This window comes from Protopterus annectens, chromosome 6.part0, assembly GCF_019279795.1.
Source record: "Protopterus annectens isolate FY-2018-M chromosome 6.part0, PAN1.0, whole genome shotgun sequence".
NCBI lineage: Eukaryota > Metazoa > Chordata > Ceratodontiformes > Protopteridae > Protopterus > Protopterus annectens.
In genome coordinates this window covers 1038508965-1038532249 of record NC_056737.1, presented here as the reverse complement: position 1 = coordinate 1038532249, position 23285 = coordinate 1038508965, and the positions used below count along the sequence as shown (strand labels likewise).

The 23285-nt window shown below is 39.8% G+C and overlaps 1 protein-coding gene across 1 annotated transcript in view; it reads right to left on the bottom strand.

Moving 5' to 3' along the window:
* Positions 1-23285, bottom strand: part of AK7 (adenylate kinase 7) — a 1289119-nt gene that overhangs the window by 295650 nt on the left and 970184 nt on the right. The window lies entirely within an intron of this gene.

Genomic DNA, 23285 nt, shown 5'->3' with positions numbered 1-23285 from the left:
CTAACTCCCACAATCCCCCTCTGCCTTTACCTCAGATCTAGTTTGCAAGCAAACCAGCAGAGAACAGAAGAGAGCATAACACTTTCATACCAAACAAGAAAAACCTATTTACATAGTACAACAACTGCTCAAGGCAGAAGCAGGAGAAACAAACCAGGCACCTAAATTGGACATTCTTCCTGAGGGTGGGAGGGTGGGAATGTAAGAACAAAGCGAGATGAACACTCCACATGGAACGTTATGGTAAGGACATAACTTCTATATGTGAGAGTGTTCAATCTCGCCGCTTGTTCTTACACCTGGGTAGCGTCCTAGCTCCGTGTTCCTGAGGAACTCAGGGAGAACGTTCCTGAGCACAGTGGAACCAAAGGTTGCCCTGTCCCTAGAAATCCTGTCCACTTTGTAATGAGAAATGAAGGTATGTGGTTTAGACCAAGTGGCAGCCGCACAAATAGTGTCTAACGGTAGGCGAGCTGCATGAGCCAGGGATGTAGATACTGATCTTGTAGAGTGCCCTTTGGGCTTGACAGGTAAAGCTTGCTCAGAGGCAGTATAGACAAAAATAATACAGTCAGAAAGCCATTTGGACAGGGTTCGTTTTGTAACTGCCATACCCATCTTGGTGTCTGAGAAGGCCACAAAGAGCTGGTCTGTTTTCCTGTGATCCTTTGTTCTGTCCAAGTAAAATCTGAGTTGTCTATGAACATCTAACTTGTGTAACATATATTCCAATTTATTGGAGTGGTTCTTGAAAAATGTGGGCAGTTCAATGGACTGATTAATATTATTAATGGAGCAAACTTTGGGAAGAAAGGATGGATTAGTGCGAAGAGAAACTCTGTCAGGGTGAAAAATTAAATAAGGATGTTGAACTGAAAGAGCCTGAAGCTCCGATACCCGCCTGGCCGATGTGATAGCCACCAGAAAAAGGGTCTTCCATGACAAAAGCTTCAAAGGACAGGAAGAGGCTGGTTCAAAAGGTGGTAGTATCAGCTGTGACAAAAGAAGGTTCAAGTTCCAAGGTGAAGTAGGAGTTCTAACTGGTGGTCTAATATGGAAAGATCCTTTTAGAAAGGCCTTACAAAGTCTGTGAGCCATAATAGGAGCCCCACTTTCTCCCACATGAAAATTTGATATGGCAGCTAATTGCACTCTCAAAGTGGCAGGAGAAGCCCCTTGGTGGAACAATTCGGTCAAAAACTCCAAGACCTTATTCAGAGGAGCTACTAAGGGATCCAATTGTTGTGTAGTTGCCCAGTGCACAAAACGCTTCCATTTACTGGTGTAAATCCTTGTAGTGGATGCTTTATGAGAAGCCACCAGGATATTTTGAACTGCAGGAGATAGAAGATCAGACCTGGCTAAGAAGGGAAGCGGAGCAGCCAAGCTGCTAGTTTGAGGGAGAGAAGCGACGGGTGGAGAGCCCCTGACGAGTGGGTCAGTAGATCCGGCTCTGGGTCCAGGATCCAGGGTTTCCGCATTTGGTGTGCTAGAAGAAAGGGAAACCATATTTGATGAGGCCAGAATGGGGCAATGAGGATAATTGTCCTTTGCAGGTTGCTGGCTTTCTGTAGAAATTTTGAAATCAGGGGAACAGGAGGAAAAGCGTACAGGAGACTCGGGGGCCAATCGTGAACCAGAGCGTCCCTTGGGACTTCCCCTGGAGGGGGTAATAGGGCAAAATAGCTTCCGCATTTGGCGTTCATTGGAGACGCAAACAGATTGCAGGAAGGCTGGCCCCACTTTCGAAAAATCTCCTTCGCAACTGACTGTTTGAGGGACCACTCGTGAGGTAACAGGATGGCTCTGCTCAACCTGTCCGCTATGACGTTGGATAACCCCAGGATGTGCGTTGCTATCAGAAAGCGACCTGTGGACTCCGCCCATTGCCAGATTCTCATGGCCTTTCTGCATAGTTAGTAAGACTTGGTTCCCCCTTGCTTGTTTATGTACCAGACTACAGACATGTTGTCCGTCTGGACTGCAATTGTCCCTAGAGGAAGAAGGGGAGCAAAGTGTTGCAACGCTAGAAACACTGCCCTCAACTCCAGAACATTGATATGCAGATTGTATTCCAAATTGGTCCATTCGCCTTGGACTGTCTGTCCCTGAAAGATGCCCCCCACCCTATCAGGGAAGCATCCGTGGTCACCGTTGCTGTTGGAGTGGGTAGCACAAATGGTCTTCCGCTGGAGAGATTGCAAGTCCGAAGCCACCAAGCCAGGTGCGATTTGCATATGTTTGTGATGTAGATTTCATGTGTCAGGGGTAACTTTTGGAACGACCATTGTGCAAACAGTAGCCATTGAAGAACTCTCATGTGGAGTCTTCCCAAGGGTATCGCAATGAGAGAAGCTGCCATGAGACCCAAAACCTTCAGAACCAGTTTCGCTGGGGATTTTCTGGATGAAAGAAGAAGAGATATATGGTTTTGTAGGGAGGCTATCCTTTCTGGGGGAAGCCTTAGAATTAAGCAATGCGTATCCAATTCTGCTCCAATGAATGAGATATGCTGTGATGGCTGTAGTAAAGATTTTTCGAAATTTACGGAAATTCCGAGATGAACACAAAGTTGTAGTGTGTAATCCCTGGCCTGAATCAGTCGACGCTTGGTGGTGGCAGAAAGGAGCCAGTCGTCCAGATACGGAAACACCTGGAATCCGAGGCGTCTCAAGTGAGACGCTACCACTGCCATACATTTGGTGAAGACCCTGGAGGCTGAGGTCAGACCAAAGGGCAGGGCTCGAAACTGAAAGTGACTGGCTCCCAGCCAGAAGCACAAGTGATCCCTGGATGCCCTGGCCATTTTGATGTGGTAGTATGCGTCCTTTAGATCTATTGAGCACATCCAGTCGTCCTTCTGTAAAAATGGAAGGATCGATTGAAGCGTGACCATTTGGAACTTTTCTTTCTTGATGAAGGTATTGAGTTTGCTTAGGTCCAGAATTGGCCTCCAGTCCCCTGTCTTTTTTGGAACTAAAAAGAACCTTGAGTAAGTTCCGAATCCTCTTTGGTCCGCTGGGACTGGTTGGATGACTCTTTTTTCTAGCAGCTTTGAAATTTCTGTAGCTGCAGGGCCTCGAAGATGGGGCGGCACATCTGGGAGTCTTTTCTGTGGAATTGGAGGCAATAGAAAGGGAATTTTGTAGCCTCTGGTAACAACGCTTTTTACCCAATTGTCTGATGTAAGATTTTGCCAGGCCTGAGGGTACAAAGCTAAGCGACCCCCGACTGCCTCCAGAGCAGGACAGTCGGGCCTCCTCTCAGGAGTGCTGAAAAGGTTTCGGGAGTGTATCCCTGTCACCTTGGTTTTATGGACCCCCTCTGCCGCCAGGGTGACGTCTTCCACCTCTACCCCCTCCTCTGCCTCTAGAGGGGGTATCACCCTGTGCGCCTGGAAAAGAACCCTGGGGTTTTCGAAACCACATTTTTCCACCACGTTGCCCTTTGGGGTACGGTCTGGATGGGGTGGAAAAACGGACTCCAACAGCAGACAGAGTCTTTCCCACTTGCTCACACCGGGTAAGGGTCTCCTTTACTTTAGGGCCAAAGAGAGTGGCACCATCAAACGGGGCGTTAGTAAAGGAAGACTTGAAGGCTTCCACAAATGAACATAAGCGCATCCAGGACTGCCTACGAAGAGCAATCGCTGAAGCTGCTGCCCTACTCGATCCTTCGGCTGCGTATGAGGTCAGCCTCATGGACGAGTTTACAATAGAAGTAAGGGTATTGAGATGTGCTGTTACCTTCTCCGAGACAGCAGCATCTGTAGTACCCTGGAGGGTATCTCCCAACTCTTTGATTAGATCCCTCTGTAGACGTGTAAAATGGGTCAAATAGTTCAGGGATCGCATAGAAAAAGACGCTGAACTAAAAATACGCTTCCCATATCTGTCCATAGTCCTAGAATCTCTATTAGGTGGATGGACAGATAAGGAAGATTCCGACATCTCCTTTTTCGTGGCCGCTGCCACCACCATAGCGTCCACTGGCACTCCCTTTGTCAGATAAGCCTTATCTTGGGGGGCAGTAATAAATTTGTTAGGCTTTCTAGGGACTGGCTCCACCGTGTCAGGTGTCTCCCACGCCCTTCGAGCAATCAGCTCCATTAACTCATCAAAGGGCGGAGTGACCCAGGAGGAGGAAGGGCGAGCACCGAATGCCTTCAGCAAGACTGACTCATCCTCAGAAGGGGGAAGGGATTGCCAATCACCTCTCTGCTTTAGGATCTCCAGGATGTCAGAAAAGGAGACATCCTCCGAGGGTGATTTTGGGGACCCTTCTGACTCATCTAAGTCAGTGTCCGATGTCAATGATTCTTGTGGAGAATCTAAGTGTCTCCTCTTACACAATCTTTTCCTCGGGGGGGGCATCCGAAGAAGCCTCCGAGGAAGAAGGGGCACCCTCTAGGGGTGGCTGAGACACTGGTGCTCGACGCTTAGATGTAGCCGTGGGTGCAGAGGAGGATAACGGCCCTTTATGGGAAGGAGAAGCTGTTTCTGCTGAAGTGGTTGTCTGAACAGACAACACCTTCCTCATGAGTTCGAAGGCCCCCGGGTCCCGAGTCGAGGTATCCCCCGGTTCCGAAGAAGTCGGAGGAATTCCCGAGACAGGCACCGAAGGCATCGACCCCAAGGACGGAGCCGAGTCAATCCGAGCCGAGGCCCCGAGAGGGAGCGTCGGAACCGAAACATCAGTCCGACTCTCAGTCCCGGACCCAAGGATGGATCTTCGGCTCCGAGACTCCGGTACTGGATCCGACGGAGTCGAGGTGAACGGTACCGACCGAGAAAAGGACGGCTCTGGTACCAAGGGCTCCACAATCACCAGGTCAGCCTCTCCCGGCTCCGAAGACTGGATAGGCCTCGGAGGAGGAACAGGTGGAGATAAGGGAAGGCCTTTGAGTCTCGACACCAACTGGGAGGAGACAGAGATGAGTTTGGACAAGGCTGTATTCTCCATCAATTTCTGCACCACGCGGTCTACATCGGTGTCGGAGAGGGGCCTGGAAGAACGCGTCAAAGGAATCGAAGATGGAGCCGACCTCAAAAGTGCAGGAGGAGGAAACTCCGTCACCGGTTCCAAGACTCGAGGCTCGGTAACTGACAACAGTTCAACACTCGGCCCCGAAGTCTGTGGAACCGGTGATCGAACTTTGAATGAAGAGCTCGGAGCCGATGACTTGGGCTCCGACGTCTTCGATTCCTTCGAGGATTTAGATGCCTGGTCTGATGCATCCAGAGCCTCTTGGAATGCAGGCTTCAAAAGACCCCTATCCATAAGTTTCCTGTGCCTATCTGTCATGACCCTTCCACTGAAAGAATGACAGATAGAGCAGTCTTCCTGCAGATGGAGAGGGCCAAGACAGTAGACGCAGGAACTATGATTGTCTGTGACAGACATCTTCTGTCCACATTGGCACCGTTTGAAGCCTGATTTAGCTTTTTCTGACAAGATAACAAATTCCAATCCAAAAAACAGTGACAAGCCAGTAGTAATGTCAAATCCAGTAAAGAAAGTCAAAGCCAGTAATATTTGTCAAATCCAGGTACTTAAGCCACATCCAAAAGTCAAATCCAGTTAAGGGTGGGGTAGGCCCCGAGGGAAAACTCAAAAGTATATAAAAGTATATAAAACTTATATACGGAACCGAGAAACCCTCGATACACTACTCACACATACACACAGTCAATCTGAGAAAATCTGTATACAAAAACTAATGAAAGAATTATAAGAAATAATCAATCTTAGCTTTCAGGTGGTCCGAGCTCATCAAAATGATGCGATCTTTGCAGCGGCAAACTAGATCTGAGGTAAAGGCAGAGGGGGATTGTGGGAGTTAGGTTGGTCTCGAGCTTCTTCTCGATGCAGAGCTTTGTCAAGCGGCCGACACGGAGCCGAGGATCGGCTCCGAACCCAGGTGTAAGAACAAACGGCGAGATTGAACACTCTCACATCCCCACATTACCGAAAGACCAGAAGCGCGAAATTCAAAATCCAGATGTTATGGGATTTTGAGTTAGTGCTTCTGGTGTTGCGGTTCAGGTAAGTATGTGTGTGTAAGTGTGTTTGTGAGGGGCTTTAGTGTGTGTAAGTGTATGTTGTGACTGTGGTGTGTGTGTGCGTGTGAGGGACTGTAATTTGTGGGTGTGAGTTTGCCTTGTGTATATGCTTGGTGCGATCTCGGAGTTAGAATAGTAAAGTAGGGGGGTGTGGGGGGCACAGCCCCCCACATTGTGGGTGCAGGGGGGCGAAGCTTATCTTTAGTGTACGGTGGTTTGTTTGGTTATGGGGGGAGGGTGTGTGTATGTTTGTGTGTGTATTGTATGTACGTATTAGTTTTGCGATTTTGAATTTCACGCTTTCAATGTTTCAGTAATGTGGGGTTTCAGGCTTTTTGTCTCGGTATTTTGGGGGTCAGGATTCTGTGCGTTCGGGATTTTGGGGGGGACCTCTAGATATATATCTATATATATATATATATAAAATATATATATATATATATATATATATATATATATATATATATATATATATATATATATATATATATATATATCTACATTACTATATACAGATAGATCTGTATATGTATGCATACACACACACACACACACACACATATATATATATATATATATATATATATATATATACATATATTTATATATTGCTGTATAAATATATCTAACAAAATATGGGTGTATGGGTGCCTGCATATGTATATATTTATATGTGGGTATTTATATGTATTCTGTCTCTGTATGTATACATTTGTACTATGGAGAGGGAGAGGTATTTCTCCATGTAGCTATGGGTAAATATACACACACGTACCTCTACATATATACATCTACATCTGGTTATTCTGTTCTTTGCCATGTAGATTAGACTTTGCTGCAGTGGGACTCGTAGTGGGTGTGGCTGCTCGTTGGGCAATGCCTCTGCCCAATGAACACTTTTGCTTACATTCCTGGGGCTGTCCGTATAGACCCAACTACAGCCAACACCTGCACACCTAGACCCATAACTAGCTACCCATAGTTCCTCCACCCGCACCTCCTCTACAGCACTCATCCTTACTCTGGGTGCAGGTCGGGTCTGAACACACTCTACACGCTGCCCAATCTCCACTTCACGGGACCCATCTCATACGTTGTCTCGACCCATGGGTCATCAAACTTTCCCACCCTTGTATTCCGGGTATGTACACACCCCACTCAGAAAGGTTGTCGCACTGGCTTCCTCCCATAATATGACAATTTTTGGGGCGTCCCGTAAAGGACGCTCCTGTCTGTGTTCCAAGATTAGCTTTCACGGGTCCACTGTGTACCCCCCCCAGTTGTATCCTGCCTGTGGTCTGGAGAGCAGTGGATGATTTACATTGTTTGTGGGTTTGTGCGTATGTTTCCTCTGTCTGGCTGGGGGGGTCATACTACGTGTTACATGATTTTTGCTTGTGCCCCTCACTTCCATTGGCATAGCCTGTGAACATATGTCATTCTTGTGTGCTGTTTCCTATCATAGCTGTATATCTGTATATATCTACACACACACACACACACACACACATATATATATATATATATATATATATATATATATATATATACTTATATATATGTATATGTCTACATACACACACACACACACACACACACACACACACATATATATATATATATATATATATATATATACATACGCATTGCTGTATGTATATACATATACATATACATATACATATATATATACATATATATATATATATATATATATATATATATATATATATATATATATACATAAAACCATGTGGATGTATGGCCTTAATCTTGCTTATCTATTGCTAAGATGACTTAGTGGTTAACTACTGTGACTATAGTGTACAGGGTCCTGGGATTTAGCCTTGCAGAAGCAGTTTATTTTGTTGATGGGCAGAACATGGGCCATAGGATCCAGAGTAATTAAGGCACTTTTAAGAAGTTGTAAGCGGGTTTGTGCGACGGTAAGCACTGCTAACGTCCGGTTACAGTTTCTTACACTAATGTTAGCTTCTACTTTGCTTAATCTGTGTAGGCAATGCTTACTCCCGCGCAAACGCACTTGGACAAGCTTACTGCTGCTTATTTTTCATTAGACCTGCTTACTTGTACCTTATTCACTATGACACTAACACTTCACATGTGCATTTCATGCAGTACTCTAACATTTAAATGTTATTATATAGGTTATATGGTAAAACGATGTACAATGATGTTCATATACAGATTTCCCATGGAAAATGATTTGTGCTGCAGTGGGACTCGAACCAGGAATGCCTGTTCATTAGGCGGATGCTCTAACCACGCCACTATTGCTGTGATACTTTATTTGCATATGTATTCCTTGTTATCTTCAGCCTTTTCAGCTGCTTTAACCATAGCTAAGCGATGGGCAAATCCGCACATCTACGGTTAGCTGTACACGAGGTTTTAAAAAATTAATACAAGGGTTTCTTCATTTTATTTCAATGTACTGTTGCTGTTGAACACTTGGGGACTGTTGGTGGAGATATGCGGACACCTATGAGCGGTTTCGCTCATTTATTTACACTTTCTTCTGTTATACTTTTCAGGGGCATGTTTATTCAGAGAGCTCTGCTCTCAGACACGCCCCCTGCACTCATCCATGCTCAGTGTAGGATTTGCAGCTCCGGCAGTGCACCTTCATTATTATGCATGGCGCACTGCCGTCCTCCTCTTTAACTGCCGCTTACGTGCAGGACTAGTTTAGTCCTGCACGGCAGATTAGTAAATCTGGGGGACTATATTGTTTTTTGATGAATATAGTAGCTTCTTCTAAGTCATTAAAAGTTCTCATCTCATTGGCAAAAAGTATTTTTATCTTGGATGAAGAGGCCAGCTGTGCTTTAATGTTGTTTTGTTTCAACAGTTTTAGTATTGGCCAGGCTTTTTTTCTTTATTCTAGTATTCTGGAAGAATAATCAGTCAAACCTTATCAGGCTTTGATTGTATTTTAAGGTTGATTTTCTACAAGCAGATTTTAATATTAGTTCCTTGTCCAGAAATAAAAGAAATGTTATAACTATGGATCTAGGTGGAGTATTTGTTGAGTTAGAAGCCGGTTTCCTCAGTGCTCTATGCACCCTTTCAATCCCAAATGAAAGTCCCTCTTTCAAGTCTAAAAATTCAGGAATCCAGCTTGTTAAGAATGAAATAATGTCTTCTCCTTCAGTGTTTTCAGACAGACCAAAGATCCTCATGTTGTTTCTCCTTTCCCTGTTTTCTAAGTCATCTATTTTGTTAAGCAGCCATGTATTCTGTTTAAGCAGAAATTCTTTTTGGAATTCTTCCTCTTTGAGTCTCCCTTCAGTGTCATTTAGAGAAGTCTCTATATTTGTTATTTTTGTATGGTTGCTGCAATAGTTCCTTAAGAGTATCAGTCTGTTTTTGAGAATTTAATCTGAGGTTTTCTAAGTCATTTTTAAAGCCATCCACCTTCAAAGATAGTTCCTGTAAGGTAGATGTCATCAATTGCAGTTCTTTTTTCAAAGCAGCATCTGGATGCGAATTTCTTGAGTTGTTTATATTCAATGACTCTATATCTCCAAGTTACTTGACAGGAAAATTTTTGTATATCTCCACCAAAATTAATATTTATGTAGTTTAGTAGTTTCTCTATAAATTTCTGAAATTTTAAACTTGAAAATAATAAAATTTTCCTATATTATTACACTAGTTTATGGAGCTCTCAAAATTCACTGCTCTCAGTTGGCCAACGAGGCTCCACCCCCACATAACCAGTTCTTAACCCTGCATATCACACAGTAATTCAGATTGAGCTGCAACATTTGGAATAGTACTTTCTCATAAAGGATAGTGTCAAATGCTTTAGCAATATCCAAACAGCTAATATCCACAGATAACCCACTGTCTAATGCTTCCCATAGTGGTTGGAAGAATGACAATAAATTTGCCCTAAAAGATCTCCCCTAGATAAATCCATGTTGTGTTATGTGTATACATGAACCTAATACATCCTGTTTATATTTACTGATTACTCGTTCAAAATATTTTCCCAGTGTACTTGTCAGAGTAATGGGTCTATAATTATCAACAGATGTAGTTTCACCTCCCTTAGGTACTGGAACAACTAACAACTCTTTTCATTGTCTGGGTACACCACCTGTTTCTAAAGTTCTATGAAAAAATACATTTAGACATGGCATAAGAATTTTTAAAATAAACTTAAGAAAATATCCATTAATCCCAGCCAGACCTGCTGCAGAAGAAGAATTAATTTTTCCCAAAATCAGTATATATAGTTCCAAATAAATTAAGACAATCTCCAAAAACAAAAACTCCCTCTTTATGCAATTACTTTCTTTAGAGACAACTACTGTATTCAAAAATAAATAAGCCAAATATCCTACATCTATACTCATTTCATTATAATACACAATATTGTGTTTACCTTGTTTGCGTGGCTCTACACACTATGTAAACCCACTTACTGAATCCATAAAAAAGTTAGCTGCTGTGTAGGGTGTATTGAATCTGCCTGTAGGTCTATCCAAAACAGTTGGAATGTGTTTCACTATCAATTGGTGAATAAAAGTAAACAATTGTTCCATGGCCATATCAATACTTTTATGACTCACTGTTTCCTTCTAATCTCAATTATTCAAATCAATAAACACCTCTGAAAAATCAGTTCCATAAAATACATATCTTACTGACTCCTTTTTTATATTTAAATAAATCCCACTTAATCTTAAATTTTACACCATATTTGTCTGACCCCAATAATCCAGGAATGGCACCACATTTTATTTTGTTAATACTTTTCTTTGCCCATACCATATTCGGTATATTTTTCCACATAGTATAGGGTCTTGAACTAATTGTTCATAACCAAGTTCCATACATAACCTAACCAACTCATCTAACATAAGCGTACCATTACAGGCACCTTTCCCCAATAATAAATGGAGTATTAAAATCACCAACTATAAAATTATTGTTATCTTCAAACTTAGTAATAATATCTTTGCTAAAAAAAAATCACAATTTTCCTGATAACTAAAACCTGGGGTTCTGTAAAACAAACACACCTTAACAGTCCTATTATTAATTAACATACTAACAGTCATAATCTCATAATCTACTGATTTACTTGTCACATTAGAGACCAATTTCATGTTCACATAAGCAGACAAACCACCACATTTCTTGCCAACTCTAACATTATGATGAGCCATATACCCCTGTAAATTCAATGGATGAGTTCTTCTTCTGAAAACCCAGTTTCAGTAATTAGGAACACATCAATTTCATCTGTTATAGCTTTAGTTTCTAACTCTATACATTTATTATTTAAACTTCTAGCATTACACACATAAAAAATTAAGCTATCTGGTCTCAATAAAAATAATTCACATGCATCCACAGGGTTTTCCTAAGAAACCTATTATTATATTCTAAATGTAACTTATCTTTCCAAAAATAATCATTGCCAAAATCATCTTATGGGATTCCTTCTGAATTTTCAGAAGTACCCAGAATATTAGTGGAACAGTTGCAAAGGCATACAAGAGCAATCCTGTCCAATGAAAATAAAAGGCATCAGCCTTCCAGGCAGGCCTTTTTGCATGGAGTCCTGCAGCAGAATTTTGCCAACTGATTGTCCAGATAGGAGGCAAAAATATCCACTTGAGGAACTCCCCATGTATGGATAAAATCTTGGAAGACCCCCTGATTCAGTTTCCATTAAAGAGGGCTTGCCTTTCTCCTGCTTAGATTCTCTGCCACACAATTTTGCTCTGATGGAATGTAGGATGCCTGTTCATTGAGATTGTGCTTTAAAGTTATATCCAATGCTAATATGGCTAGTCTGTATAAGTGATAAGAGCTGGTTCCCTCTCGTTTGTTTATCTACCACATCACTGTAGTATTGTCTGTAACAACATGAAGTGCCCCTGGGGACCAACGCTGATTTAGAGAGTTGAGTGTCTTGATAAGGGTAAGCATCTCTTCTATGTGTATGTGCTTGTCTCTGCCATTGTTGTCAGATACCTTGTACGTTCATTCCTCTTGACACTGATCACCAAGCAAAATCTGAGGCATCTGTGGTCAATGACTGCTTGGCAACAGGAGGAGAGAGGGGAAGACCTGAATTCATGGATATTTGATGTCTTCACCAAGTGATTTCTCTTCTCAAAAATCCAAGAACTGGAATCTGGAAAAATAGGCTATGTATAGACTACCACAACTTATCCAATGTAGGAGGAAGAAAAGATAAGGGTCCAGAAGCCCATGCAGAATGGTCCTAGCAAAGCCAACTCTGGACGTGGAAAAGGAATCCAACTTGTAGTGCTTTGTAAATGTAAGGGTAGAGGACCAAGTTACAGTCTTTAGAATATTTTGGATCTATACCTTTCCACTATGCTATCATAGAAACTAAGACCCTATCCACAGATAACCTGGAATAGATTTTCCATTGTGAGAATAACAAAAAAAAAAAACAGCAGAGGAGAACCATTTAGTAATAATCTGTGGACATGGGTTGACCTTTCTTAGTCCCAGAATAGGAAACAAAGAGCTGCTTAGCTTTCCTAAAGGACTAAGCTCTGTGAAGATAGTTCCTGAGTTCTCTGTGAAAATCTAAAATGTGTAGAATGTTTTCTCCCTTATGTTTTGGTACTGGATAGAAAACAAGGAGATTGATGGCTTGATTCAACATGAACTCTGAAACAGTCTTAGACATAAAAGGGGGATATGTATGTAGAGTGACCCTATGTCTCTGGAAAACCAGATGGAGATCTCCCACTATGAGAGCCCGCAACTCTGACACTCTTCTTGCAGATGTCAGAGCAATAAGAAAAGCAGCTTTCCAGGGAATGAACCTTAAATCAGCCTGACAGGCAGCTTCAAAGGGTGACAGTCAGTTTTTCTCACACAAAGTTGAGATTCCAAAGAGAAGGAACCTGTCTACAAGGTGGTCTCAGGTGTAAATCTCCTTTTAGACAATGTATAACAGTAAACAAAAAAAAAAAAGAGGGGGATCCATGGGCAGACATGTAGAAATGGCCACAAGATGCACCTTTATACAGGCATAAGGTAGGCCAGAAGACAGTAATTCACACAAATACTTAAGCATCCATAGTACAAAATAATTGATAGATACCTGGTTATTGGCTTATCACCAAGTAGAAAAAGCAGTTGTTTGATGATGGGGTGTATCAAACTGTCCTCGTCCTGTGTAAGTAGATCCAGTCTGAGAGGAAGCTCATGGTAATTCACCTTCACCACATCCATAAGAAGGGAGAAATGATTTTGCATCGGGCAGAAATGTGTAACCAAAATGATTTTTGGCATTCTTTCTGAATCTTTGGAATTATCCTGGAAATCATTGGAAAGGGTGGAAATGCATAAAGGAAAAGCCAAGTTCAGTGAAATGAAAGAACATCTGTCTACTAGGCCTGCTTGCAGGGGGTCCAGGAACAGTTTCTGTTTAGGTGTCTGTTTGGAAAGGAGGCAAAAAGACCTACTAGAGATGTCTCCCACATCTGGATCAAGTCCTGGAAAACCCATACATTGAGATTCCACTTGGGAGGATCTGCCCAGGATCTGCTTAGCTTGTCTGCCATTCTGAAGAAGTCAGCATTGGAGGCTAACGAAAAGCGCTTAAATAAATTTTATTTATCTTCACAACAGTTTGTATTTGCTGTCTGCACTTATCTCCTACCTGTATTTTCCTGTTACTGGTTTTGTTTAGCCTGTTTGTGGTGTTTTGTCTGCCATTATGTTCTGTTCTTATGGCATGTAAGAAGCATGAAGAGTTACGGAGTGTTGTAGAGCTAACTCTCACTCTATCATTGCCAGCTGGTATATGGGGGTATTACCTGGTACTCCTCTGTTCATTTTTGTACCTCATCACTCTGGTGTTGTCTATCATGACCTTTAAGGAACCTGGTTCAAAAAGATAATGCAGAGACCTAATGACATGAACCAATGTCATTTCCTTTACACTGATGTGGTTTCATCTGTCTGAACTGTCTCACGGTCTTTCCACTTTTACCTCTAGTGAAACTGCTACATAAGCAAAATCTGAGAAATAACTCAGAACAGATTATGTTCCAGTGGGAAAAGAAAAGGGAGACCTGGTCTGTTAGCCATCTAATCCCTCTGTGACACTGCAAGCCCAGCTATCTGGAATTTTGTAAATAATCATATGTTATTTGTGAATAGTAATATGATTCATATGCTTGTCTCACAAATGTAAGAGAACTATACGTTATGTGTATATTAAACTACTAGTGCAGAAGTGTGTCTTGAACTGCATGTTATGTACTGAGCTTCAGGAATATAACCAGAGTGTACCCTACTGGAAATGAACAGAAATGTATATAAACTATATTAATAGTAGAAGTTGGAACATACAGAGTTAACTTGCAAAACTTCATGAAAATAAGTTGAAATTGTTTACAATTGTGCTATAACAGTTAATGCAAGGAGACAGGATCTCTAGAGCTAGAAGTTTTTCCTATTGTCTTGAAACAGAAATAATTAGTAGGTTTCAAATATAAAGTATTTTTATTGCTCTGTGACTTCCTAGCAGCTGCACATCTTAGAGATAAGTATTTTTGACACATATATGTTGTTTTTTGTTAGCCTGGGAACTGAAGGCAGGTGACAAAGAGTGATGTCATCCAGCTGACCCAGCAGTAATGTTTTGATATTAATTTGGGAACTCTCTCAGAGACTGTGCATTTTGTATTTGTCTTTGGACCTGGAAACATCCTCTCATCAGCACCTGCCTTGCTAATAGTAAGAAATCAGGGTACAATAATCTCTCTTAGATATAGATAGGAATATAGTAAAAATTAGTTTAGATGTTTTCTGTATTTATTCAAGACTGTCCTGCAGCGTTGTTTTAAAATATTTCCTGTGATTCTGAACTTTGTAGTCAGTGTTGAGTTATTGAGTATTGTTTTATTTTATTATTTATTATTAAATACATTTAAACCTTTTAATTGTGGCTGGTTTGTTTAGAGATATTTAAGCTCTGAGAGTACTTGCATATGTATTTGGTGACACTGTATAGGCCACTCCAATAGCCTTGCAAGTCTTGGTCACACTCAGCATTTGGATAATAGTAACATTACACAGTAAGATTGAGCACCCTTTGGCAAGGGCCTTAAAAGTAGTTAAGAGTTGGCTGGTGGCAGTGATAACTACCATATAGTCTGGGCAGAATGGAGCCCAGCTAGTAAACCTGTGCCAGCCTTCCCCAGGAGTGCCTGTGGGTTTGTATGTAAGTCAAATCTAAATGTGTGTATGTATCAGCTACTTGGGCAGGGACAGGAAACACTGGTTGAACAGAGAGGATGCTGAAGGTCTTAGCTTGGCCACTCGGCTGAGATATTAACCCTATAGCTGTGCCACCGGGGAGTCTTATTGGGGATCTGGAGAAAGAGGCAGAAACCAGCCCCAGACTGACTGTAATCTCTGTGTGCTCTTAAGGGAAATTGTACTTTACTGTGTGTGTGTACTTGTCATCCTCCCAATGTGTACATCCCTCACCGGTGCTAGTGGTGAGGACTGAGGCTCTTTGATTACAGAGTCAGTGCACAGGTGTCACATCCTCCCAATGTGTACATCCCTCACTGGTGGCTAGTGGTGAGAATTGAGGCTCTTTGATTACTGGGCCAGTGCAGGGGCGTCACACCCTCCACCAATGCATTTCTGATTTGATAAAGCCCAAGACTGGAATAACTCCATGGGATGAGAATGCTGGGTTTACATATTTTTTGAGGTACCACTGAATCTTCCTTATGTGTAACCTGACAAAGGGAAACATGAGAATCATAGAAGCCATCAGGTCTGATATCCTGAGGAAACCACTGTCTGTAGCTTGAGACTGTAGTAAGAAATCCAGGAAAACATCAGATAGAAATCCATCTTCTCCTACAGAAGGAAAGCCTTAACAAGTGAGATAAGACTCTGCACAAAATAAGCAAGTCAACTACTTTAGGAAAAATGTGGATGCCCTGCAATCTGCAGTGGTCCACTACTGAACATAGACACTTTGTAAACACTCTTTGTACAGTGGAGAGCCCAAAGACTAATGCAGAGAACTGATAATGTGACCCCAGACACCTAAAATCTTGAATTCTCCTGATGTTTCTTGTTACTGGCATGTGATGGTAAGCGTCTTTGAGATCTAAAGTTACTTTATAGCTGTGATCTGGAAAGAGAGCTACTACTATCTGAAGGTTCAACAAGACTGAGAAAAGTAGGATCCAAAATAGGTCTCTAAGAGTACTTCTGCTTCAGAAGCAAAAACATTCTGGAATAAAAATGTATTGCAATTTGATCTGCAGGAAAATGCACTATGACTCCTGTCTCTAGCATGTGTTGAAACATTGAAGGAAACAGATCTATTTGATTGGGTGGATGAAGAGGGACTCCCCTGAAAGGATGGGGCTCTTCTATCCAGTTCAACCTGAAACCCACCTGAATCACCTTCAAAACCCTTTTCTTGAAACAGTTGACAAAATAAAGCATTTAGAGTTAGTTTCTGAGAAAGAGGAAGGATGATGAAGAAGGAGACAGTGGTCTTGGATTCTGGCATAAACATTCAAAGGTGGTCACCTGACCCTTTTTTGGAAAAACAGATTTCTTTTTGGAATTTTCATTAAACCCTCCTGCAATATCTTCTTGGTTGTCTATCACAAGGCACCACTTGCTTGAAATGAGAAAAACAAATTTATTGGCTAGGAAGACTTAACACAATTTATCTGCCTTTCTAGATACAGATAGTTGACAATCAGGTGCTCTGCAAGCAGCATTAAAAGCATCCTCCAAAGCTGGCAAAATAGGAGGAACATATGACATGTGAAGATTCTTTTCCTAATAAATCATAATATCTGATCAACTCAGGGGGAGCAGCAACCTGTTCCCAGGCAAAAACATCCTTCAGCCTAGAGACAGTTTCAAAAAAGGAGACAGTCTCTAAATGTTCAAATGAAGACTCACTGTCCAAAGAATCAAAGTCTTGAGATATGGACTCCACAAGTGACACTACCCTGTATTTATCAAAGTCAGAACCCTCTAAACAAACATCCTCATCCCTAGGAGTGGAGGAATAAGGAACAGCATCAGGCACTTGACACACATGGTTAAAATGCTGCAACAAACTCTTGGATAACATCATTTAAGCAACTGAAGCCATGCCCTTATTGTCACAATGATTATTTTCTTTCCCAAGGGATATCTAAGAATGAAGACTCAGAAGGGAAAAGCATATCATCCCAAGAGAAAAGGTCTTTTTCCCTGGACACGATAAAGAGACCCTCAAAGGGTGTCTCCAGCACCTAAAATTGATATTTTCCATGCCCATATCAGACACTGGAATAGCCGAAGATGTCATATCTGACCCCTGATCCATAATGTCTGGTAAGGCTACAACACAGGGATTTGAGGAAACCAGTGAGTGGTTTAAGGAAACAGTAGTGGCCACTACAGTCACTAATCATTGGCTGAGGCACTGAATGAGCCCACACTATGGGCAAGGCCTTATACTTTGACTGTTTTTTTTTTTTTTCTTTTTTGGGTGCATTGGTGGAAGGAACAGTAGCTCGGGGAAGCATATCCAAGATATAGCCAAGGAAGATGCCTGACTGCTGGTAAGCACTGCTGGGAAGCGTCATTTGGAAGGTAAGTAGTCAGACAATTGTGCAGCACACTTTTGTCTTTTGAAAGAAATTAAGGATTTGGGAAATAACTTAGGGACTTGAAAAATCCTAAAAACTCCCTACATTAGTTTATATCTGTCATCCCATTGTTTCAGCACCTGCATAGTACAAGGCCCAAACAAAACTTCTCTGTCTAGAGAACAGTTCATTAGGATTTCTGACCTTAAGTCATCTGAAAACGTATGGTTAGATACCCAGACAAATCTTATGAAGATTATTGCAAAAGCAGAATCCCTAGAAACAGTATCAACACAGTCATACACCCTTTTTAAGGAATGTTTAGACAATTGAGGCAAATTAGCCACAATCTGCGTCAAATAAGATCTCTCTTCAAAATTCAAAAGTAAAGGCACAAGCAGTACACTGTAATCCTGTCCGAACTCTTAAGTTCTTTTCAAAGAAGCACACTGAGGGAAAACAAGAAATGAAGAAACAATGTTACACAATGTACTCAAGCACCAAACACAAAATACATTTCTAACTCTGAAATACACCTCACACTGCTTAAATATAACAGCTTTGAGCAAAATGTCTCAAGCAGTAAAATAATGAAGGTAAGCAGTCACAAAGAGTACACAAGCACCAAGACACTCAAATGGTGTTTTAAGTAGATAAAACAATTCTTAAGCTTGAAATCCTAACACTTCAGTTAAACACCTCATAACAACAGCCTGTTGTAAAAGTAGCAGTTTATGGCAAGAAGCTGCTGATATTAATAAAATTGCCACCATTCTTCAGAAAACAGAAAATACATTAAAATATTTAAAAATATTGTCTCTGTAGAAGGGTACTCCTATGGGGACTTCTCTGCCGGAAACAAGGCCTGTAGAAAGTTGTTTTCTGTGAAGTCTCTCAGCTGTTATTTCTTGAAGTGGTAAGAAGGTTTTGAAGACTTTTAGTCACTTTAGCTGTTTATATGGTTCCCTTCAAAATGGGTCCAGCCAATAAGCAGCCAGACTGGCAATGTGGGAGTGGATGATAACATTTGCAAACTGGCCTATGGCTATGGGCTATTGCAACAGCAAGAATGATGAACATAATATGTTCTGGGCTCAAAAAGCAATTTCTAGGAAATGGAAATCAAAGTCTAAACTGATTGTAATTGAAGTAATGAATATTGTAAAAAAGATAAAAGAACTCGAAGAAGGATCTGTAGAAAAGGAAAGGATCAAATTACATAGAAGTAAATGGAATTTGCAGGACCAATACATGCAGAGTAATGTCAGCCAAAGAAGTGATGTTTAAGGAAAGTCAGGAAATGAGCAATTTGTGTAATATTGGACTGATGACCATTATAAAGAAAAAATATTTGCAATGTATAATGTATGCAAATGGAAAATATGTTAATATGGTTTGTTTTATTTGCCATTACTGTATGTATGTATGCCTTAGTCTTAAGTGATGTATATGAAAAATTATCTTAAGTAGAATATTGTATTAATTAAACCATATGTCCCACATTTAAGGAAAGAGATCAGAACTTTTTTCATATGAGAGATTAAGAAAGCAAGCATGAGTAAACTGAAGAGTATAGTGGAAATATACCAAGGACATACATGAATGTGAAAATTTAAGTTATTACAAAAAAAAAGTATCTTAAATGAGTCAAGCATATGGGTCATGTAAAACAACTTTCCCAGTTTTCAGTTTCAAGCTTCTGATAGTAATCCATATATATATATATATATATATATATATATATATATATATATATATATAAATCACCTACACAAGAACGACAGCGTAAAACACCGACACCCACATAGCCAACACCATATGGTTGACAATCGAAACACCGACAGCGTAATTACTGCACAAAAAGGGAAAATAAAATTTCCATTTTTGTGCTAGTAGGGGTGCTATTCCCCCTGCACCCCCTGTGGGGGGGATCCACCCCCCACCCCCCCCCCGTAACTTTAATATACCAACTCCAAGATAGCACTACAGAGCAGGAATGGAAATCTTTCCATTCCGCACTATGGAGACATACTGCTTCCCCATTGTCAGCATTTTGATCGTCGACCATGTGGTGTCGGTTATGTGGGTTTCGGTCTTTTCAGCTGTCGTTCTTCTGTAGGAGACCCATATATATATATATATATATATATATATATTTATATATATATATATATATATATATATATATTTATATATATATATATATATATATATATATATACATATTTTATATATATATATATATATATATATATATATATATAGTTATACAAAGTTTACTTTCTAACCATTCAATTTCATCTTGCATACTTTTTTCAACAGAAGCAAAAAAAAAAAAAACAATTGATTAGAGTCATACAGTCTAGCCCTAGTTTAATATTAAGTTCTTGCCAACTTTTCAGAAGTTCAGGATACTTGTTGCCGTAAGACAGCATTTTCAACACACGCAATCCATGAGGACCCAAACCCAAGTGCAAATAGACAGAGAAACGAATTCGCTGCCATTGCACTTCTTAAAAGCTTGCACTTTGTATTTCAAGTTCTTAATTTGTTGTAAGCATGTGTCTGCATTACTAACAAGATGAAAAGACTCACCATTCGGTGCAGTTGTCATCCCTTGTAGGAGCGTATTAGTTCTTTCGGCAAGAATATCACTTAGTACCACTAATACTGTTTATCTAGCTACTTGTGAACAATGCCCAAGTTTCTATGTTGGAAAATCAATTAGAAAATTACGTGAATATATTATAGAACATAGAAAAATACTAAAAGATGTATTTTGACAAATGCAATAGCAAAACACGTTGTAGAATTAAATAGCACACAGAACTTTGTATTCAGAGTTATAGATGTATGTTTCACTAGTATGACAGGGAGTGATAAAAATAATGATCTAGAGATGAAAGAATACAATTGGATTGTTAAATTACAAGCTGATAATGCCCCTGATATAAATTCTAAAGTATCTATTAAACCTATCTTAAAGCATAAACAGCTATGTCTTACAAAATAATTTATTTTATACTTTAATATGTTATCTTTGCAGAATGTTTCATCCCTTTAAAGTAGACCCTGTTATTTAACTAGATTATTTTCTGTTATCTGGTTGGCTGTCTCAATAATTATGTATTCATTAGTTTTAATTAAATTGTACTGTGTTCCATTGTCTTTCATCACACTGAGGAAGGAGTAATCTGAAAGCTTTGTGGTTTGGAACTGTGTTGTTATTTGGAACTGTTTTTATTGAATTTTAAAATAAACTTTTTGGATGGAACTTGGCCATTATTTATTTGCTTGTATTGGACTGTCAATATTCATGTAGACAGTTGCTGTTGCAAACCATGCTTTGTGTTCCTGCCTTGTGTACTTCCTTATTAATGGACATACACTTGAACGTCGACAAACTGTCGCTCCTACCATTTTCGAGGAGGTGCCTGTCATGTACCTCACTTTCCGCCTTTTGATAGTAAACCAATATATATATATATATATATATATATATATATATATATATATATATATATTATATACGTGTGTGTGTATACACATATGCACACACACACACACACACACACACACATCTATTTATCTCGCTCTCATACACACACACACACATATATATATATATATATATATATATAGATTTACTATCGTTTGTTCGAAAGGCAAATCATTTGCAGTTCGAAACAACAAAAAGTAAACGACTAAGCCAAACAATTGGCAACCTCGGTGAGACCAATAAGCGTACCAGTCCACCAAGCGGAACACATTTATTGATGAAAAATGCAAATATCAAAAACAAAAAGTAAATCGATTGATGTTAAGTGCTTTCACTCATAGATTTGAGCTTCTTCAGAACAACTTTCACATCACATCACAAAACCGAACACAAACATTCCGAATGGCCATAATTTCAACCCAAATGATCAACACATTTGAGATAACATTGTCACCGAAACTATCACATGATAGCCGTATAGGAGTTGATGTAAATCAGACTCCTATACGACATATCACATTTTTGCACCTGCACCCCACACCGCCCGCTACTAATATATTCTAACTCCCAGATCCCACTACAGTGGGGATATGGATGAATTTCCAATCCCCACTGCACCACGATCTTTGTACAGAGAGTCGAATACACTTACATGAATGCACTACTGCATTCGTATAGGTGTGTTCGACTATCCCACCCATTTAAATTTTGTGCACGACATTCTGATTTTCAGCAGCAGTGCTATCAACAGACTGTTGTTCGCACAAACGATAGTAAACCACACACATATATATATATATATATATATATATATATATATATATATATATGTATGTGTATATATATATATATATATATATATATATATATATATATATACATATATATATATGGGTCTACCTGACATGGTCGACAAGCCATTTGATTGACTATATATATCAACTCCAGGGTTGCACAACATTGGGGAGGGGGGCAAATCTGCCTGTCGACCAAATAAAAGTCGATCAAATGGCTTGTCGACCATGTCAGGTAGACCCATATATATATATATATATATATATATATATATATATATATATATATATATATATATATATGTATATATCCATTTTGACTTTCAGAGCTGTGTCTTGCATGTATGCTTATTTTTATTTTCCTTAACATTAACAGATGTCCTCTGTTTTATGTGATGTCCTCTATTTTTATGTGAGCTCATTTCCTTTGCAAATAATTCAGAGAAAGATGATTTTTTTAATGTTTTCTTGACCACTTAAGCTTTCATCCCCAAAAGCTATCATCCCCTACCACACTGTCAGTCTGGCTGCTTATTGATTGAACTATTTTTAATTATTTGATCATTTCTGATATCTTTGACTTTATAAATCTTTTCATATAACTTACAGTTCTATAACTATCATTAAACAATCAGTTGATATGACTAAAAAAATTCAAAGCTGGATCTGCCTATATACCCAGGTCCTTAAATGACACTACAATATCAATTACTGTGTGCTGTATTAAAAATCCACCTTTCAATCTTTGTCTTCCAAATCTCATCATCAGTTTTTGATATATTTATCAGTGTATTGTTCTCCTGTGTCCAAAATTTCAGTCTATGTTGTCAAACTCTCATATGCTTAGTTTCTGATGTATTTATCGCACAGTATTCTCCAATACCAAAATGGTCAATCTAATCAAGTTCTTTTGCTGATATGCCCTATTTGTAACACATGTAATCAGTTTACCCATTTTCAGATCACTTGCATAAAACCTGTAGAACACCTCAGATGAAAAAGATCTGAAGGATATGATATAAACATATATGAGTGTCAGATGGAGCCCTGTGGGATACTCTAACTGTAACCTAAAATTTCACCTGTCCAATTGCTGTATGATACATACCATGTCCTACATGTAGACCATCCAGTTATCAATCTTATCAAGATTACATCAATACCTAGATGTTCTAATTTACTAATCACTGTTTTGTGTATGACCCTGTCAAATGCTGAAGTCTAAATAAATTATACCATAGCACAATTTTTTATTTATGACTGCTATTATACT